General features: G+C 35.1%; 2 pseudogenes across 2 annotated transcripts; one reads left to right on the top strand and one right to left on the bottom strand.

The window, feature by feature from the left end:
* The first annotated feature begins 1,903 nt into the window (after positions 1–1,903).
* Positions 1,904–15,041, top strand: LOC146454869 (uncharacterized; annotated as a pseudogene). Its single transcript, XR_014859153.1, has 16 exons — positions 1,904–2,268; positions 2,753–2,873; positions 3,334–3,375; positions 4,011–4,174; positions 5,333–5,407; positions 5,688–5,886; positions 6,474–6,611; positions 7,725–7,788; positions 8,228–8,404; positions 9,347–9,660; positions 10,081–10,172; positions 10,878–11,110; positions 11,546–11,594; positions 12,325–12,419; positions 13,012–13,052; positions 14,336–15,041. The product of XR_014859153.1 is annotated as an uncharacterized LOC146454869 (transcript).
* Positions 15,042–15,776: 735 nt separating this feature from the next.
* Positions 15,777–20,678, bottom strand: LOC146454868 (uncharacterized; annotated as a pseudogene). The gene is made up of 10 exons (XR_014859162.1): positions 20,002–20,678; positions 19,122–19,209; positions 18,950–19,035; positions 18,739–18,787; positions 18,419–18,596; positions 18,098–18,237; positions 17,784–17,849; positions 17,616–17,663; positions 17,003–17,154; positions 15,777–16,230 (listed from the first exon to the last, which is right to left on the bottom strand). The product of XR_014859162.1 is annotated as an uncharacterized LOC146454868 (transcript).
* Positions 20,679–22,187: the final 1,509 nt, after the last annotated feature.

Raw genomic sequence — 22,187 nt, 5'->3', positions numbered from 1 at the left:
AAAAATATTAATTTTATTGCTCGTTGCTTGCAAATAACTCGCTAAATGATCAGAGGATCGTTTTATAAAGATAACAGAGAAAGAAACTTTTAATTTGGTCAATTCTACGTTGAGAAATAGTGTTCCGAGTTTGCCAGTCAGTTAATTCAGCCGTCATTAATTTCATCCGCAAACCGAACGGCACTTGAACAGTAACTCTCTTACGGAGTGAAAATCTTCGTTGTTGTTGCTCGATGCTTACAAATAAATCTGAAAATAATAAGAAAATCCCTTTCTGAATATGATAGTGAAAGAAATTTCTAATTTAGTCAAATCCTCGCTGAGAAATATTTTTAGGGAGTATCTCAAAAAATTCATTTACGCGTAAAATAGAACACGCGTAGTATGCGGAAATTCAATACTTCATATCCTCCACAATTGATATCTTCATGTCTGTTTTTTATAGCTTCTAAGTAATTCACCGAATAATTAGACGATCTCTCTCTCAACATTATCGGGAAAGAATCTTTTAATTTGGTTGATTCTACACTGAGAAATAGTTTTTATAAGTTTGTCGGTCAATTAATTGAGCCGTGAAATTTATGTTTCTCAGTGAACCGCACTTCACAGTAACTGTGTCTTCGAGAGTAAAAGACTTCTTTTTTTATTGCTCGTTGCTTCCAAATAATTCGCTAAATGATTAGAGTATCGTTTTACGAAGATTACAGTGAAAGAAACTTTTAATTCGGTCAATTCTACGGTGAGAGAAAAGGTTTTTTTTTTTTGAAAAAAATTAGCTAGGCAATTAATTAACCTGTGAAATTAAGCTGTACAATCAACGGCACTTTCACAGTAAGTGTGTTCGGGAGTAAAACTCTTCTTTTTTATTGCTCGTTGCTACCAAATAATTCGCTAAATGATTAGAGGATTATTTTCTGAAATTAATAGGGAAAAAATCTTTTAATTTGGTCTATTCTACGCTGAGTAATAATTTTAGAGACTTCGCTTGTGAATTAATTTACGCTTTAACTTTAAACAGGACAGTCGACATGAGTTTGGCAATGAGTCTCTTTGAGGCTAAAAATATCGTTTTCTATTGCTCATTGCTTCCAAATAATTTACTTAATGATTAGACAATGGTTTCCTGAAGAAATATATAGTAAAAAAATATTTTAATTTTGTCAATTCTACGTTCAGAAACAGTTTTCCGAATTTGCACGTCAGTTAATTCAGCCGCCAGTAATTTAACCCGCACACTGAACTGCACTTTAAGAGTAACGGTGTCTTCAGGAGTAAAAATCTTAGCGTTTATTTCCGGTTGCTTACAAATTCTACGAAAAATGGCTAGAAGATCCTTTTCTACGGTGTCCTATGAAGCTCAGTAACACAATTACCTACTTTTGAATCTGTGACTGAATAAAACTTGATTCTGTGAAATAAAACTTGATTCTTTATAACGCAAACTTGATTCTTTAGAAATAAAACTTAAATCTTTGAAAACACAAACTTGATTCTTTAGAAATAAAACTTGATTCTTTAAAAACACAAACTTGATTCTTCAGAAATAAATCTTGATTCTTTGAAACGCAAACTTGATTCTTTGAAAACACAAACTTGATTCTTTAAAAATAAAACTTGATTCTTTGAAACGCAAACTTGATTCTTTAGAAATAAAACTTGATTCTTTAAAAACACAAACTTGATTCTTGAAAACGCAATCTTGATTCTTTAGAAATAAAACTTGATTCTTTGAAACGCAAACTTGATTCTTTAGAAAGAAAACTTGATTCTTGGAAAACACAAACTTGATTCTTGAAAACGCAATCTTGATTCTTTTGAAATAAAAATTGATTCTTTGAAACGCAAACTTGATTCTTTGAAAGCACAAACTTGATTCTTTAAAACGCAAACTTGATTCTTTAGAAATAAAACTTGATTCTTTGAAAACACAAACTTGATTCTTTGAAACGCAAACTTGATTCTCCGAAAACACAGACTTGATTCTTTTGAAAAGTGAGTTGTTTATTTCAGTGTCACGTGGTCTCTGCTTTTGGACGGCTTCGACATGCCTTTCAACATGGCGGGCCACATGGCGGCGAGATTTCCGTTCCAAATTTCAGTTTTTGATAAGTAACCAATTCGTTTATAATGGCTACAAAAGATCACGAGGGATTATGGCGAGGGGGCTGCCGGAATCACGCGGAAAATCGTTGCGGGGGATGCTCCCTGTTTAGCCGGAAAGAAGAATCGAGTAGGTGCGACACTTGTGGATGTGTGGCACGATGCCATGTAAGTAAACTCAACTTCCTTTTTATTTCAGTTTTAATTTTATAATCAGCCTTAAATTTGTCCAGAGTAAACACTTTTGTCCATCTCAAATGTCTCGGTACGCAAAGTACTGTTCACGGCTAATTGAATTTGAAGAACGAGGCATAACTTAACACTATATTGCTGTAGGCAAATATGGTAATTTATCACGGCGGCCGTGTTGGTGCGCAGAACACGCAAACAAGTGAGTGGCCCTCATGCGCTCGAGATTGTTTTTGATTTTTTGTAAAAAAGGAATCACCCACATTTTTCCATTGTCTGCACTCTTATTGATCATATAGAAATTAAGCCATAAAATTTTCAAATATAATGCAGATGACACAACAACATTTTTGCAGCTTTGTTCAAAGGGGGCAGATGTAAATTAAGCCAAGCATCAATGTGGACAAAGATTTCCCAATGTATTATGTTTACTAGCAATTTAGAAATGATTATCAATCCATAGGTCCACCTGGGGAAGTGTGACACCCATAGTTACTGCCGTGGTTATGATGAAATAGTGGCAGTTGCAGAATGTGCCAACTGTGGCTGCTCTCCACAGGCACATACAAGGCCCATTTCTCAAGGTATGTACCTGTATGAGAAGGTTGTGTGATTTTTTTATTTATGGTATGCTCAACAAAGTTATAAGTATAATCTCTGTACTACATCTCACAAGTCTAGCCTGCAAGCAAACTCTCTTGAAGAAGGAGGAGGGCGGGGGGCTTGCACCCATGACTCACAATTTTGAATACCAGGCCTTATGACCCTTGATATGCAAAAGGAAATCACATTCAACAAAGCCATAAATCAAAGTTACATGCAAGTTCTGCGGTGTGTAAATTATTGACAGTACACATCTAATATACATATCTACATGATTTGAACAATCTGATTTACTATTTGCATGTTTTGTGTTGCAAGTTTGTTTCATCTGTTGTTTTGGTTTTGGTTAAATTTGTGCTGACTAGTTAAGTTTTGGAAGGATTAATTACCATTTTGGGAAATTGATTACTGTGATGTACATGTGTCTTGTTAATTAAACAGATTCAGATGATAATAAGAATACAGGAACATCTGTGGCAGCAGGTGATTTTACATAGTTAATGCAGTTAGTGCTCAATTAAAATTTTATAAATGAATTGTTGTTATCCTCTAACATAAATGACTTATATACCTTAACAAAAGTGGATGTGTTCCTGTTTTGTGCAATAAGAAACAAGGGAAAGATACTGTAAAAAAAGACTGTACAACTAAAGGTACATGTACTTTGCGGGGAAAAATCACAATTTTATGCTTACAGCCTCGGTTCTCATTATTTTTACATTCAGTTTGCATTTATACACAGTTTATAATCCTTAGTCTACAGTTTATACGCTAGTCCATATTTTATACCCAGTCTGTAGCCCACGTGTTATACCGTAGTCTGTGTTTTATACCTAGTCCATAGTCCGCAGTCCATGTTATACACTGACCGGAAGTGAATCATGTCATGTACAAGCATACCGTGTCATGAAGGTGATTTCATATTATTGCTTTGCACATCACTTAACCCCACATATTTTATCAATCAATCAAGAGGGTTTCCTTTGAGGCTGTTTGTTCACCAAATAATAAGTTAATTATTGTTATATTTTTGTTATGGTTAATGTTTATTGCTATGTAATAATGCTTATACCATAGATTTTCACCATTGTTATGTGTAATTAATTTCTTACTTAAAGACTCACAAGATCCTGATGTGTGGGATAATATATTACGTAAACTGGCGGCTGAAGAAAGAAAAACCCAGTTACAAAAGAAACCCCCACTGAAGATGCATGGTAAAAAGAATGTACCCCATGGAGGGGCAAGGCCTAGGGCAGGGAGGAAAAAGAGCAAACCAAAGGTACAACTTTTGTAGATTGAAATACCAATCCCAGCAGTAAACAATTAATTATTGTGATTGAGAAGCTCAACACTTGATTGATACATTAATTTTCTTGTTAGAAACAGTTTGCATTTTAGTGAAAATGTTTATTGCATGTCTTGCTTGTGAAAAACCAGTCAGAGGAGTTTTAAATAATGATTTAAAAGATAATACAGATGAATAGGCTTCTAAGCAGGGTTTGAAATTGGTACTCGCCCACTCGCTAATGCGAGTGTCAAGCCCTTCGGGGGAGTGGAAATAGTAGATTACTCACCCGCTTTGGCAAGTGGAATTTTCATCTTCAGGAAAATAAAATTGTAACTTATTGTTTTTGACAAAATATAATCTAACCGTAAACATTCCGTCCAGTACTACTTTTTCACATTCTGAAAGCTTTGAAACCTGGCACATACACACAAATTTCCCACTTTATACGTGTCAGTATAAAAATGACTTCTGTTCAAGTAATAATTACATGAAGCACCTACTTGTAGCCATGATACTGCTAGTCATAAACCACGCTGCTGAGAACAAGATCTAATGGCGACTGTCTAGAGTGTCTTTCCTTGTGTGGTTTCGATTTGAAAATGTGGAGATATTTTCGCGGGGTATATAAAACTCCCTACAAAAAAGGATGTGAATGAAACCCCTCAAAAGGCAGACTCTAGATAGTATGAGAAGATGAGATCAAGGGAAATAATTTTCTTCGAAGTAAGCCTTGGTCAAAAGATGGTGAAAACAGCATGACATGGAAAAGCTAAATCACCTGTAACCTATTAAATAGTCTAGCAGTCTAGCATTGGGCAATAGTGAGCTAGACCGGTCCTTTAACTCGTAATTTGGTAAATTAACTTAAAGGGGGGTGGGGGTGTATCTTGCGAGCGAAAACATATCCGGCCGATTATGATCTTAACATCATTTCCCCCAGGTAGCAAGTGTTCCACAAAGTTAAGTTTCCAACCCTGCTTCTAAGGACAATATTCCTTCATATGTGATACATGTATGGCATGTTTCCCTTGTATTTAAAATTCTAAACCTTTAAGTTTCTTATGCATGTAGTTTAGTTATCATTGAACTAGAAAAATAGCCTCTGACTGTCAGTGAAATCCATATATTTTTGTTTTTCTATATTTACAGGAGCTTCTTGTGACACCTGTCAAAATCAAAAATGTGAAACTGGGACATTATGTACCAAAAGGAAAAAAGGAATTTGTAAGTGAATTTTTCGTGTGGGACTTGAAACATTTAAATGTAGTGTTTCAGCCATTTCCTTTGGTCGTTGTAATTCATGAAAGATTGGTTTGGTTCACTTCTATTGTACATGTACATGTATGTCTATTTTATCTGTGGGAAAGTTGTTGTTCAAATTATTATGGTACAATGTATGCATGATGTTTCTTCCAAAAAAGTTGTCAGCAAACCAGTTCAACTGTGTATGTGGATGATTATCAATCATGTTCACTTAAATGTTTTCCCCTTAACTTATGTATAGATTCCATTCCAAGAGGCAGAGTTCACCATTGAGGCTGTGGACTTCAGACGTTCTTTGTAATCATTTCCTTGGGGTTGGTCGCATCCTTGCAAAGTCATCATTCAATTTCCATATAATGCGGACTTTAAAAGGGCCACCCCTCAAAAACAACTTGCATCTAAATGGAACTTCTTTTTACTTTTGGTGGCAGTCGTTATTGGTATGTATTTTGTAATAATTTAAATAAATTATTGAGATTTTTCCCACTTGATTACAAGGGTGGATCCAGAAGGGGGGATTGGGGGGCATGGGTAACACCCCGCCCTCCATTGAAAAGTTAAACGTATTAAGGTTGAACTACTTTTACTTATTAACTGTACCAACAACCATTTTTCAAATTTTGAGGGGATGGTTTGCACCAGACCCCCATAGGGACTCATGGCTTTGACTCCCCTTTATGGCTTTCTTCTAGCCTGTTCCATTTGATTTGATCCATTTTTTTGTACTATAATGGAGCACTGTAGTAATAAAATATTAATGACATTTATCAACACTGTCGGATAGGGTCGCATATTATCATACATTCTCATTATAAAATGTCTATAACAGGTATATCTGATATTACTATCAAGGTTAACCCAGTAATTATTATTAAATAACCTTTTTTACTGGTGCAATGTATCTACATGTGTAATGTTCTAACAAACTGTATAAGATGATAATCAGAATGATGTCAATTAATATATATATATATATATAATGGTATCAATAATATTGCTAAGGGGTCCAACTCTATGTTCTCTTCAGAGTACTGATGAAATTGAGGATTCCCCTGATTGGTTTGCTGACATTGATGTTGATGAGCTTCCTTGTGATGAGGAGCTGTTTAACAGCTTGTCTCATTCACGCAACACAGGATACAATTCATCAGGTATTAAGTGTATAGTGACTTTCATCAGAAACTTTGATTTCGTTGCTATCAGAAACACATTTCCGTGCGATTTTATTTATTCTTGAACCTGCAGCTCCAATTGTAGCATGAGATTGATAAATAGAATTTATACTGCAAAAAAACTCCTTATAATTTAAGTATAAATACTTTCCATGTATCTAAGACTTTATAATATTGGTTTGGTTGTAATGCTCATCATATCTAAAGACATTTAGTATAAATCTACTAGCATTCTATCACGAATGCCGTTCTCTGATTGGCTATGCTACTCGCTATCTATTCTGTGATAGATAGTGAGTAGCGGTTTTCAACAAAATTGCGGCCACTTCATCGCGTTTTCAAAGTGTCTGCGATGAGGATATAGATATTTTACTTGTTTAGTTTTGAACGACTAGTAGATTTATACTAAAACAATTAGATTATTCGCTCTCGATTTCTATGCATGATAGCTGATTCGGGCTGCGCCCTCATCAGCTATCACGCGATAGAAATCTCGAGCTCATAATCTAATTGTTAAATATATACTTCCCAAAGCAATAAGAAATAACATTAGTGAAACATTAAAAATGTGATTATTTTGTACAAAGTCCTGCATATTTGAAATTGTAATAATAATAATAAATTATAACACTGGTAAGTTGTTGTTACGAAACGTCAATTTCATTCATTTGATTTATTAATTTGGATAATTGTTTTATTATTTTATATTTTCTGAAGAAATTATGTTCTGAATATAACAGCATACATTTTAATTATATCTATTTGTCATTGCTTTTTAATCGATGTCCTTATAATTAAATGTCAATAACTGCACTGCAAGGTTTGTCCTAAAAAATACTTCTCTGAATATGTAGTGTTCATCCACCCCAATGGCGTGAGCATAATACATTAATTTGCCAACATATGAATTAAACTTGTGAGAAGAATGCATGGCTGAACAGGAAGTTTGTAATGTGAGAATAGCATGAAGTGGACGGCAAAGATTGTTTGTACAGTATTGAAAAGTGTTATTCATTATAATTATTGCAAAGAAAAAATTGAATTTTTTCAATGCAAAGACATCAATGAGTTTCTCATTGTTTAGTAATTTTGATTTGTTTCTATAGCCTCCATGCACTCATGATTCTTTACAATCATCACCGTCATCAGGGCAAAAGTCTTCAGGAAGCGGTATGAACCTTTATGTTCTGATTCACTGCTAGTCCACTTCCATTATAATTATGTTGGGAATTTATACAAATTTAGCAGTACCAGTATACATTTAATGCTAAGTATCAAAAGTGGAAAAATAATAGTGTTACAATAGCAATAAAAAGAATATTAAGTAATTCATGTACATGTAGTTAATTCAACTGTTCATTATTCATAATGTGAAGATGTGGTAGTCACTGACAGCATGGCAAATTTAAGTTGGCATTAATATTTGCAGAACTTTAGATGTTGATCTTTCACTGGCCAACATTGTCTTAAAGCGGTTTTTGTTGTGTCTAATTTACATGTAATCAAAACTGAGCTTAAACTGTTTATGTCCAAAAGCTACCCAGCATAAATTGATCTTGCAGTCAATTGATTATATCTATTCATATTTTTATGAACTTTGTTTCTGAAGGGTCAACTGCATCCTCCACTGTCATGCACCAGCTGAGTGTCAGGGCTGAACACTTGGCTAATCTGAAGTTCTTAAGAACTGCTGTAAGAAGTGACATCCCAAAGCAGCGACTGCCAACACCTTCAAAAATACTTTTGCTGGGACGATCAGTTGCTATCCCTAAACCACAGTATAATGGTACTGTTATGCAATTTGCCTTTTATCCTTTTATGTATGTGCTAGTCCCTTACAAGAATAGTGCAAGATGCGTACAGTACAATTAGTGCATGTTACTTACTTTTCCATTAACTTTACATCATTTTTTTTGTCTATCACAACATAATACCATTGTGAGTACAAGTTATTTTCCGAAATCTAATATCTTAACTTTTGGTGAAATGATTGCCAATTTTCATTCAAACTTCTAATTTAATAGTGGAGCTTTGCGCACCAAAGGTGCACAATGGGTAAGAAAACATGGTAACCCATCTATGCGAGAAATTTTGGTTTTGCTTATGACATCACCGTACGTTTGTCCATATGTCCACCCCTCCATGTAAGCCAATGTGAAATGCCACAGTTAAGTTAACCCTGTGCTGCAAGCCACGTTTTTTTGGCGGTAAGTTGCATGGCCAACTTCTTTTTAGAAAAACAAACGGAAATTTTGAACAAAGCTAATTAAAATAATTTTATGTAGTTGTTGAATAAGTCAACAAATGTGGAAAGAAGAGAAAGAGAGAGTGAAAGAAAACAAGAAAGCATCATAGCCTATGTCATCGAGCAGATTTAGAGGCCCTGCGTTAGGATTATTGATTAGAGTAATAATCATTGCAATTGCCAAACAAACAACGGCTGCACTGTGTAATATAATAGCTTAAAGTTTTTGAAAAAGGCAAAGTTGTGTCTACTTGCAGCAATTAGCTAGCCTATTTATATATGTTATTGTTTAAATAACATTCTCATCAGAGCTGCAGTGAACTTATCCATTTCAGTTAGTTTTCAGTACTTTTAGCAACCATTGGTAACTCTACTAATACATACAATTGACAGCAAAGCAAATGAAATTTTTTTTTTACAATTTATTACATGAGGATTTATTACGCTGAATTGACAGGCTGTATACCATGTCTGCCTTTCTAGGTGTACCAGCTGAAGTGTATCTGTATTCTGTCTCGGATGACTGGTGTTCAATCAATGTGGAAGGGCCAGAACATTCTGTTGTAGTAATTGATGACTACCCAGAAAAACCGTTTGCTTCTGGCTGTTTTCAACTGGCATTCACAGCTAGGGTTATTTCAGTTGGTGGCAAGTTCCTCAGTAAAGATAAGCCATATGTCTTCAAACAACATCACCTTCAGGAGTATGGCCTCGTGGGAGACTCTGACAGCACTTCAGAATTAAGTGAAGAGTTTCTCCAGCAACTCCGCATTGCAAATGAAAAGAAAACAGCCAAGGTAAAGGGTGTATGCACTGTGGCCATGTTGCTGTTTAGAAACAATAGAAAACGTCTCACGAAATAAAAGTTTAATTCCCAAAAGAATGGAAATTTCATTGTTCTGAACACCAACATGGCCACTATGCATACCTCCTGTATCATGTTAATGTTGCTATTATGAGGCAGTTGGATTGGGCCACCTGTTTTTGCTTTAACATACATACAAGTAGTATATCATTTAGGACATGTAATGAATGTATATGTTGTGGTGCAATTTTATCCTCGGTTCAATTTTTATTTTCCTTTGTTTTATACTCATTATCATACATGTACATTACCATACACGAAAACAAAGGAAAATAAAAATTGAACCCAGGATAAAACAGAACCATAACATATACAATAATTTATGCTTTTACTTTCTTTGCCTTATTGTCAGGAAGTGCAAGTGGTGGCTGTTTGCTGTTCCCTTTGTTATCATTTTAATGAAGAATGTAAACAAAAGATTCCCGATTATGGAAAAGAGCTCAAGTGAGTTAATTTATCATTTTTCTCTAATTTGGAACATAAAGGTCTGGAATAAACATGTACCTAAAGCATCACAATCATGATGAGGTCTCACTTTCATTTATTGATCAATTTATTATAATTAACTTAATATAATAATAATAATATTTACTATTATTGCTATTATTATTATTATTATTATTATTATTATTATTATTATTATTATTATTATTATTATTATTATTATTATTATTATTGTTGTTGTTATTATTAGACTTAAATGGTTTTTGCTCAGGTCACCTACTGTATGATTTGGGTGGAGTTCATGTCAGGGATCTATAAGGATATGAAATGGTAAATCTGAGATGGATATAGAGAACTTGAAAGTAGTGTTGCAGAGAGCACAAGCACAGCTCCATTCATAAAAGAGCTTGCACATAGACTAAGGCAACTTAGGCAATAATAGCCAACTCAGGCTGAGCTAAGAATAATATTTGGGCAAAGCATTATATTAAGGAAAGAGTACATTGTACAAGTAGGATCTCAATATGGATAGTCCGGGATCATTTGGGCTTGACCATTCGAAATGTCTTTTTCTATTCTAATAACCTTTATTATATAACTTTCCAAGAAACTGTTCAGTCTGTCAATTTTCTTTGTCTTCCATTTCCTTTAATAGCTGGAGACCTGTATGTTACATCTATTTCAATCTGTTCTTATCTATGACAGTGTTCTACCCTCTGTGCATGTGAAGTTGCTGTCAGGGCAGTGTCCTGCCTGGGGTTTGGTAGAACCCCGTATTGGAGGCACATGGTACAAATTCTTAAACAATGATGCACAGGAAGTGGCTTTGGGGGACAATGTACCTGAGCAAGTGACAGAATTTTCCCAAAAATCACTAGCGTTTGCCCATTGGACCTTTAATTATTTCCAACAGAGAGCACTAGTTTGTGACCTCCAAGGTAATAAACACACTGTAAAATGTACAGATCAGTTAGTCAGTAACACCTGTCTTATAATGATATAAAAGTAACTTTGGGCAGTAATAATAATTAAACTAAAGGTAATTATTGGTTAGTGACATTTATTTATTTATTTCATTTTTGGGTGGGGGGGGGGGGGCATTAGGTTAATTAGCTTTATCAAATAATCTGACAATGTGACCTTTATCTCCACGATATCTCTCACACTAATCTGTTAATGTTAATTAAGCTTAGTTTTGAATTAGGTAGCAATGGATTTTGTTGAGTATAAACTTTGGCAAGTTTCAGTTGCTTCAATGTGAACATGTGATACTATGAGATCTGTTCCTCAACTGATAAAAAATAAATTAACTTGAAATGCCTTGATTGTTAGTCCTCATGATCACGTTGTGAAATGAAATCCATATTTTTTAGGTGTTGACTTCAATTTGACTGACCTTGAGATTGCATCAAATGACATCAGGTAATTAACTTATTGTTTCTTAGTACAAATTACCGGTATCTGGGGAATAATCTGGAATCTTCTTCTTCTCCTGATTATCCCATTGAGTGTGAAGTCTTGAAAAGGACTGCATGTTGTCAGTATTGACGATGACTCACCCTCAGCAAAGTCTTCATCAGAGTCAAGGGAATTGTGTATTGTCAAGCTGATGATATTTTATGGCTGGTTATTGTGTTGATTGGTCAATTAAAGTGTGATGTTTAATTACCCATAATTGGCTATCTATCAGTTTAAACCTGTGGTGTTTTTGGCTATTAAGATTCCAAAAGTGATTGGTGTATTTCTATACTGACATTGTTTTTTGTTAGTCTTATTTTTTTGTCAGTGTATTGTTGGAGAAGTTTGCCTAAATTATTATCATTATCATTATCATTATCATTATCATTATCATTATCATTATCATTATCATTATCATTATCATTATCATTATCATTATCATTATCAATATCAATATCAATATCATTATCATTATCATTATCATTATCATTATCATTATCATTATCATTATTAGTAGTAGTAGTAGTTGTTGTAAGGCTCAAAATTAAAGCATTCCCTCAGGGTAATGGTCAGTAGCTGCAACAAAAACAAGTGTAAATTGCAGATTCAATGTTTTAATGATGGTGTAAAAAGAAAGGTTGTTGTTAAGCAATTGCACTAATTTTATCATTTGTTAATGTTTCTATGTTTGTAGTTTGTTTGGTATTGGCAACCTTTCAGAGCATGCACTTGGCATGTTTAAGGCTAATCACAGGTGCAACGTTTATTGTGCAGCATTGGATCTTGAAGGTAAGATCTTGCATGATGAAATTTTCTTCATGACACTCTACTCTCATATTTATTGGTATAATGACTTCAATGATTTCAACCGGAACGCTTGAAATTTTCCTTCCGCTTGAGCATTTCAGTTGTTGATTTGTTGGCACCACATTTTGTCAAGTTGTATGGTAGTAGGCAAATCCAAGATATTCATTGAATGAAAGATTTTTCCTATAAAATCTTTGTCTTAAGTAACTCCGTATTTTGTACTTTCAGTTTTTTTGCTGAAGATTGTAAAATGTGAGACACTGCTTAATTTCTCCACGCGGCTAAAATAAAAGTGGTTTTTTTTTCTAAAAATATCTTGTTTTTTTTTATTCACTAGATCTTGGCACCTGACTTTTAAAGGGTTTCCATTGTTTGTGCACTGGCGCGTCTCAAAAAAATACAAAACGTTCGGTTTCGCCTAGTGATTGAAAGATAAACATTGCACTTTCACTTTCTTTGCATAATTTTTGGTTTGATGTACTGCATGATTGAATTCTTGATACATGTGAGCTGGTATCTTTTTTGAGATCCATCAGTTAACAACCTATCAATAAACCACATTTTCTACCAATAGGTTTTCACAATGCAAACTATCAAGTTCTGGCAAGCCCGGAGGTAGGTAAGGAAACTAGAAGAATCTATGTGTCCTAATATTTTACAATTTTGTACAATAATATTTAATGATGTGTAAATTATTATTGAAGTAGCCTAGCTTGTGCATACCAGACTCATGAAAAACGTGAGAATTTTATCAGTTAAAGTGTGCTCAACAAAGTTCAAAGAATGTATGTATTATTGTTATTTTTTTTTTGGTTCTTCTCTGTAGGTAACCTTTCATCCCCGTCACACCCTTAACGCCTTGACAAACACATGATAGACAGGTGAGGCAGGCATGTCAACAAGTGTTGACATGCAATTATACAGCATCAGTACTGTTGGACTGACTGAAGTTCGTTTCGATCTACACTTTGAAGTACAGTTTGCCTTTTATTGAAACGGTTCATCGTTGAAAACCACAGTTCACTGAGGGCACTGCAGGCAGTTTCTGGGTGGAGAAAATAATAATAATTTATCTTTTCCATAACCCCTTCTCTTTGTATATCAGTAGAAAATTAAAATTAGGTGACTTTTTTGTTTTTAATATTTTTCTTTTGTTTTCTCCTTGCAAAGTTATTAATTTTGTGTATACAAAATTTGAAGGCTCAGCTTGTAATAATCACAGGATCTTAACAACATTGAGTGCTCCCATCACCACAGGCACTGCATTGGCTTTCATATCCCACATTCTTGTGACTTCAATTTCCAGATCTTTCTACTTAGCCAGCTTTTCAAATTCTTCGGTTATTATCATTGTTGTTATGTTATTACTATTGGTATTACTGTTTTTATTATTAATAATAATCCAAACAAGATAGAGAGTGGTCTAGTCATCCAATGGTACCTCACTTTTCAAGTTTAACACCACCAAAGTATAATCAACCTACCTCTAATGTTAAAGGTCTGTTAAAACGATAAAAATAAGTATTTCTTTTGTTGTGGTGATATTTTGGTTTATTCAGATTCTGAAACAAATTTAGCTCACAAATAGAAGACAAATTTGCATTTTTAAATAACGTTAACGTCTAAATTTAAGGGCGGGTCATCTTTCTAACCAAAAAAGAAAGAAAATGTCAGTGACCTGCCATAACAGGCAAATTCTTTATACAAAGCATACTGATAAGGTAAGAGAACCTTATCTGCTTGCTTTAGAAAACACGACCCAATAAGTGGCAAGTAAAGATGCCTACTGCTTATAATGGTCGATCTATGAGGACGTGGGTCATGAATTTAAATGAATGAACTATGAACTGTAAATGAATTATGAAGAAACTTTTTTTTTTACTTTATGTATGATACAGGTGTTATCGATAAGTTCTGGAGACAACGAGTCGCCTCCCTACATTGGATCATTGCTGGAAACCAAAACTGTGGGTGACAAGAAAGTTCTGGAAAGTCACGTCAGCAGCGTTACGGATTCCTCTTCAGTTTCACATGAAAATCTTGAGTGCAGAATATGTCTAAGTAACAAAATTGACGTAATTTTTTACAAATGCGGACTCATGTTCTGTTGCGAAAATTGTGCACTCAAGGTGAATAGGTCTTGTCCTGTGTGCCGCACACTCGTGGACGAAATCGTGAAGATTTTCTTATAAACAGCCTTAATTATCTTGTTCAGTTTTGACAGTTTTCTGAGCACAATGTTAAGCAGTTGTTGTTACCTTTTAACTTGGTCACATGACCACAGAGATTAAAAATAGTCTGATTTCCGTATGTGGTGAAAGTATGATGAACGTTTTAATCCCTAATTCTTGCTTTTCTGGACAGAATCCTAGACAGTCCCTTTGCAATAATCTTCAGAGGAGACAAAGTATGCGACAAATAAAACAAGCCAAAGTTAAATTTTTATTTATAGAATACATGTAAGCACGTTAGTTTTATTGTTTGCTCCGTTTGTCAATGCAGATAAGTAACTTTGAGATTGAATAATGGCAGGATATTACGATTTATCTTTTGTACATGTACTTTACGGTTGATAAGAAAGTGCAATAAAGATTTACTGTGAGAGTTGGCTATGAAGTTATGCTTCGCTACCAACCCGAGCCCCTCATTTTCAACCCAACCCCTGCCACTGCCAAAATGCTCTGAGAATTTACTGTAAGTATTTAGGAGACTCGACAGAGTTTTCAGCCGCACACACGCGCGACTTGCTCTCGTGGTGCAAAATCGCGTGCGTCAAATGATTTTCTTATGAAAGTGAAACGCGAGAGCCGGAAGTGAAACCTGCAATAACCATTCCTCTTACTCGGCGAGCTTTCCTGATATTTTTTATATAAGCAACACTCGCCATGCCCTATTAAAGTGGCTCACAACAGTTTCAACAGTTTAGAACCGGTGTCCTTTAATGGAGTGATAGTACAACTCTACATCACTTGATGACCATAATATGGTAACATTTGAAAGACTAGTTATTGCTTAAAATTTGATCTTTATCTTGATGAAAAGGGCTGCCACGACAATGCGAGAAGCCGTCGAAAAACCTTCATTTTAGCTTAAGATGCTCATAAGTCTAAAATGAAGCCAGTAACCCCCATTTTATGTGAAGAGGAGTGCTTGTTTTTCTGGTTTTCTAATGAGGCGAAGGGTCAGTCACCTCGACGTATTCAGTTATACGCCCCCCCCCCTCCCCCCCTCAAATGAAAGCAATCAATAGAAACAGTAGCTACCTTTGGGCAAATGGGGAGAGATTTGCATGTGATAAAACGTTCGAGGAAAGAGAAAAAAGGCAATGAACTTCTAATTAAAACAAATGAGTTTATTCGTAACTTACACAACAAAATCAAGCAGATAGAAGGAGAACAACTCCACCTCTATAATCTTGGGTATTAAATATGGATGGGTCGGGCCGGGAATTATGCATATCTGGTACCCACAACGTTCAGTTATTCAAAATTCCACATCATTTACATATTACTTTTGAAATATCACAAAAACTTCTTATGTATCCTGATACTTTAAAAGTTCAGCTTTAGTGAGAAATGCTCTCAGATATGGCTAGTAAGGTAGCGACGAAGGTCAACATAAACCTGACGCACATTAGTCACGTTAATAGCCACGCAATGGTCTTGGCACCAGTTATCGCAGGCCAATTTCACTTCCTCAGGAATAGGTAAAGGCAGCGGGCAGTCAAGGCTATGCTGACGATCTATTTCCAGAAGTTCTTGTGTAGATGGCTGAAATCCTTGTTCTTCGCCACCTAATTCATACGATATTGGAAGATTATAAACTAGATTACATTTTCTGAACTTATTGTAGTAAAACATCCTGGCACGATCCAACTAATAATGATGATGATGATGATGATGATGATGATACATAAAAACTTATATAGCGCACTAGCAATACAATATTCTAATGTGCTTTACAGTACAGTCAATCCTGTGTTAAGCGGACACCTTAGCGGAATACTATAATGTCCGCTCAATACAGGTTCCTATATACAGGTGCTTTGCCAGGATAATGTGAATATAACTACCCCCTTTGTCGTTGAATCTTGTTCGTGGGCGGCAACACGTTTTTCCTTGCATTTTCACTCGAGTAAAGATAAGAGGTCAAATTGATCTCAGACGAAATTTGAATTTCACTTTCAGTGGTAAGAATTTCATCAGTTATAAGTGTCCGTTTGACACAGATTTTTGACAATGGAAATGACCATTTACAGCAACTTTTGTTTAGTGTTCTCGTCCGCTTAATAGAGGTTCTTCTTACAGTAAATATGAGAAGAGAATTTTGGGACTTTGACTACTGTCCGCTTAATATGGTATCCGTTGAATACAGGCTTGACTGGGGATGCACTTCTCGATCATGATATAGACTCTTGCAATGGGATCTTTTTCGTTTCATATAAAAAAATTTCCTACATGCTTTAAACATAAGAAAGATGTGGTGTAACATGCATGCATCACAAGGCATTGGTGCAAACAAAAAAAAATAATAATTGTAGAGCACTGAGTTCCTGTGTCGCTCACCGAATCTCTCCGGAAAGAAAAACATGTCATCTGGAATGCCATCCGGACGCAGCTTTCCCCTTTGCTTCCTTATTTTATGGCTATTGTAGTCTTGTTTCAGTTCCTGAAGTTCACTTTCAAGTAATGGCAGGTAAGTATAGAGTAAGCACCACCTGTAACATTTTTAAAGAGTTATCAGTGAAAGGTATAAAAGAAATAGTACCAAATCAAGTGCAAACGGACACTTATAAACTAGAACTTTTCTTTTATATTAACGACTAACACTTGAAACTTGTCCTTATTAGAAAGCCACCCTTTATAGAAAATGATAAATATTTACACATAGCTTTTGCAATTTTTGATTTTCAGAATAATTGTGTTGCTCAATTTGCAACTACTTATACAAATCTCTTTGTTAAAATGCAACTTTTCCCTTTTATTTTAAGATATCAGTTACATGTTTTTTTATGGTTAACTCATAACGAATGTCTTGACTTTAATGCATTAGTCAAGTTGTGCTTTTGATTTATACTTTGGTACAAGTTCAAAATGAAACTAGGTATATTACAATAAGATGCGAGTGGTTCCGCTCATGATTCAATCATTTGCTTCTCTTAAAAACAATTATCCTTACCTGTCAATGACTTTAGACCCATCTGAAATGACCCTGCTCTCGTAACTCCTATAGAATATAGCATTATATTTACCTTTTTCAACAAATAAATTAAAATGACAAAATTGTACGTACACTCGAGTTAACCGAGCGATTATAGTTATCATAGTTAAATCTTTTTTTGAGTACCTGTAGTTCATCAATCCAAAACTGGCTATGGTACTTTTTCTCTCTGGACCACCATGACTCGATTGTCTGAAAATAAACAGTAAACGTTTTAGGTAAGGTGCTTGAAACTCCAGTAAGGGAAACCAATTATAACCGTTTCCGTTTCAAGTTACCTTAAAGAAAACCGAAAATAATATACCGCTTTTTTCTTGTACCTAAACGTTGACTTATCAATCAAAACGGTGTTCAGTCCACGCTTTCAGGTTTAGAATTACTAGGTTTTGGTAAGAAATTCCTTAATTGTATAATTGCTAACAAATTGTAAAAAGGCTTACTTGATTTAATTGTGAGGGTCCTCTGCGGTGAGCTTTGAAGAACGCGTTTTCATCTGTAGGATTTCGCCGAAGAAATATTTGACACTGGGCTAGTATGGAAACTTCAACGCCATGATCCGATCTTGTGACACAAGGAAACACTGCAATTGGAATGAATGACTTGCTTAACGTTAACTAACAATTCCGAAAGGATATTTTTATTACCAGCATTAATGTTTATAACAAATTGTTCAGAATAATTTAATTATAATCTTTTATTCCGTAAAATATGACTGCTAATTTAAATATTAACTTAAAGTTGCAAGGAATTCAAAGTCTAACCTCTTTCCTCTTTAACAAATTTGAAGTAGTAGTATGCAATGACTCTTGGATCCTTATTGGACACATACACGTGCAGCCAAAGCAACCTTCTGGAAAATGTGTCCATGGCACCATGTATGTAAAGGCCAAACTCCTTTAGTTTGTCATTGCCGTCTATAGACCAAACCCAATTGCTTCCCTATTTAAAACAAGGGAAATAAACATCACTTCAGTTGTTATGTAACCATCGCAGGGAGTGAAAAAAAGGCTGTTCAGTTTGGTTAATAATGAGATACCTTTGAATAAAAAGTCCTTCTCCTCAAAACTCCTTTTTTCCGTACCTGCATTGCTGGATAATCCAGTATTGTCATTACCGCATAAACATCATCCCTTAAAAAATGTAAATAATTTCAATAAGACTTTTAAGATCAATGTATCTCTTTCCTTTCGTTTTATCTATGCACACTTTCAGAAAAGTAATAGTGAATCATAGTTCTAAGCATGTCAGTAAAATGAAATGTGTCTAATCAGTACATGTGGACATAGTCGCACCTGGTCACCAACAAGTTGTGATGGAGGCGCAGTCTCATTTGCATGGCTCTTATTCCAACATTTTTTCTTCCTGTATCGAGCTCATACTGTGGACAACAAGGTCGATGTGAGAAATATTATTGTATGCAGTGCTCACTCACGGAATTTTATAATGAATAAGCGTTTTACCGACCAAAACTGCTCTGCACACTTCAACCGGGTCTTCCTTCCGGTGGTACTGAATGTTATATTCACGTAGCCTTCTTTTTAAAGTCAAGACACTGAAAGAAGAATTTAAATTCATTGACTTCAGATCATAATAATGCCGTCAGTTACTTTCAGTTGTTGATCCCCAACAAGGAGTAGAAACCAAGAAATCAGTTCTACTCGCTTTTCGGGTAAAATTTTTAATGAAAAATAAATTGTGATGAATTACTGAACTTAAATGGCAGTTAATGAAAATAATTTAAGTAAGAACTACAGAACTGCAAGGCTTCAGCACTTTTAAATTCATACGGTAGCCAAAACTTTAAGAGCGTAAGAAAATCAATGAATGTATTTGACATCATCGAAAGTGTGCTGTTATTGCTTAACTGATAGCACATTTTGGCTCAAACTTTGCTTTCTGCCAGCATTACCTTTCTGGATAGTCGAGTGTGCTAACTGGTCACGCGCGCGGGAGCGACGGAAGATCACGCGATGCACAAACATGCGCCAAACCTGCACACTGTGACGGACATGTGTCTATCCAATGAGCTGTAATCATTAAAATAAATTTACTGATTACCCCCACAATTATCTTAAAATAGATTTATCTCTAGTACATATGCATACTGAAACCGAAAACGTTCTATCTGATCTCACCATTTCTTCTGCCACGCCATCGTGACTAGATCGCGCACGGAAATTCCAGCGGGATTGAAAGCAAAGTTGAAGCCAAAATGTATTATCATGTGGTTAATAACACTGAGCAATAATAACACTATAGATAATAACAAAATGATTTTCTTATTTTCCGTTACTCTTTAAACTTTGGATACTTGTGATTCATACGGAAATAACAGAATGTATACCTCCAGTTAATCCCAATGTCCTTCCACAAATATTCCGTGATCATCTCGAGCGACTTCAAGGCCTTCACCATATTTAAAAGATAGTCAGGAAAGTCTGTATGACGAATGAAAAAGTCAAGATAGATGAGTAATGAACAAGTAAATGAGGATATTACAGGATGGAGCGCTACTATCGATTGAATACCTTTCAAAGCCTCCGCCATGTTGAGGCCTTCCAAAAGCAGAGACCACGTGACACTGAAACAAACAACTCACTTTTCAAAGAATCAAGTTTGCGTTTCAAAGAATAAAGTTTGTGTTTTCAAATAATCAAGTTTTATTTCTAATGAATCAAGTTTGTGTTTTTAAAGAATCAAGTTTTATTTACTAAAGAATCAAGTTTGCGTTTTAAAGAATCAAGTTTGTGTTTTCAAAGAATCAAGTTTTATTTCAAAAGAATCAAGTTTGCGTTTTAAAGAATCAAGTTTGTGTTTTTAAAGAATCAAGTTTTCCTTCTAAAGAATCAAGTTTGCGTTACAAAGAATCAAGTTTTATTTCACAGAATCAAGTTTTATTTCACAGAATCAAAAGTAGGTAATTGTGTTACTGAGCTTCATAGGACACCGCAGACAGTGCGAAAATAATTTTTAAAATCACAAGAAGAAATTGAGGCAAGTCAAGGTCTGCAAGGTATATTTGATTGCTGGATTGAAACGGCAATCATGTTTCCTCCCCCCCCCCCCCCCCCCCCACCCCTCCCCCGGGGATTGTACCGAATTCTCATCATCAACAACAACAACAACCACCTTAATTTTCTTCAAAATAAAGCCGAAATTAACCCCTGAAAATGAAAGTAAACAAATCAAGAGCTTTCGAAACCTCAATACGGTATTTCAATACTTAATCCTCAAACAAAAAGCTAATCTATTAAGGAGAGTGAAGTTTTTTTTCGCCATGGCACCTCTCCGTGCGGATCAAGCTCAAAAAATGCGCAAGATTTGTAATGTGTTACGCTTAATCAATGCAAAAAGGACGTTTGCTTGCACCTATAAAGGCACAAAGGATCGGGCCTATAAAGAAATTCTGGACGAAATGGTGTTTTTGCTACGACAGGTAAAGTGTTTTCATTTGAGTGAAACTGAGAGCATGAAAGAACATCTTATTTCCTTTTCTGACTTTCCCAATTTTTTTAAACAGAAATCCACTGCTATGCATTACTTGATTTTATTCCAGGAATTAAGATTTTTAAGATTTTTTCTTTTTGTTTGAGGATAGTATTGAAATACTGCATTGAGGTTTCAAAGGTCTTCAAAAGGTCTTAATTTGTTGACTTGATTTACATTAATTTCGGTTTTACTTTTACTGTAATGTTATTGACGAGAATCCGGCACAGACAACACAGAGTGAATCTCAGAAGAGGAAAACTACATGATTATTGTTTCAGTCCATTAAATATACCTTGCAGACCTTGACTTGCCTCAATTTCTTCTTGTAATTTCAAAAATTATATTCGCACTGTCATATCACAAGGGCGAATCTTGACATTGTTTATTCCTGTGCTTTTCGGGCGCTTGGGTACCACATTTCACTTGTCACGCAATGAAAGTTATTCGCGTTGTTCAAAACTTTGAATCTCTAATATGCGGATTTTGAGACAATTTTCAGCCTTGCCTTGGGGATGTGATATCGCCAGATATAATGTGAGTAACGATTGCAGACAAGTAAGAGCATTTCTTTATATCTAGTTTCCAGTCGTGTTTTCCGGTTGTGATTGAATGAGTCTAGTAGTCAGTAACAATGTTGCACTATTCTTCAGTATTTTCGACAAACACACAGAAAAACAAAAGCTTGGTTGGCAAGTGTATTTATACAGATGGACATAGAGAAGATTTTTTGTTTGTACTTTTTGGTCATAAATGTATCAGAGGTCAAATAACGGACGCGTTTCATTCATGTGGCAAGTTGAGGACCGTTGAGAAACGGCTGATGTTTACATTTACGTCGGTGCGCGATTTTTTCAGTGTTTTCTTGCGGTGGACTTTATTCGTCAGTAATATTTTAGGCAAATTCTGTTTTAGGTCACGTAAAAAGGGAGCATTTACACTTTCTAGCTTAAAAATAAGCGTAGTTTGGAAGTGTAGCATGATATGAGAGACAGGGTATTAATTTCACTGATTTCAAGTTATTTCCCTGGGAACGGCTCTTTC

This window comes from Pavona decussata, unplaced genomic scaffold, assembly GCF_977016875.1.
Source record: "Pavona decussata unplaced genomic scaffold, jaPavDecu1.1 SCAFFOLD_299, whole genome shotgun sequence".
Taxonomy (NCBI): Eukaryota; Metazoa; Cnidaria; class Anthozoa; order Scleractinia; family Agariciidae; genus Pavona; species Pavona decussata.
The sequence above is the reverse complement of the archived record's forward strand: the minus strand, read 5'-3'. Positions and strand labels throughout refer to the sequence as shown.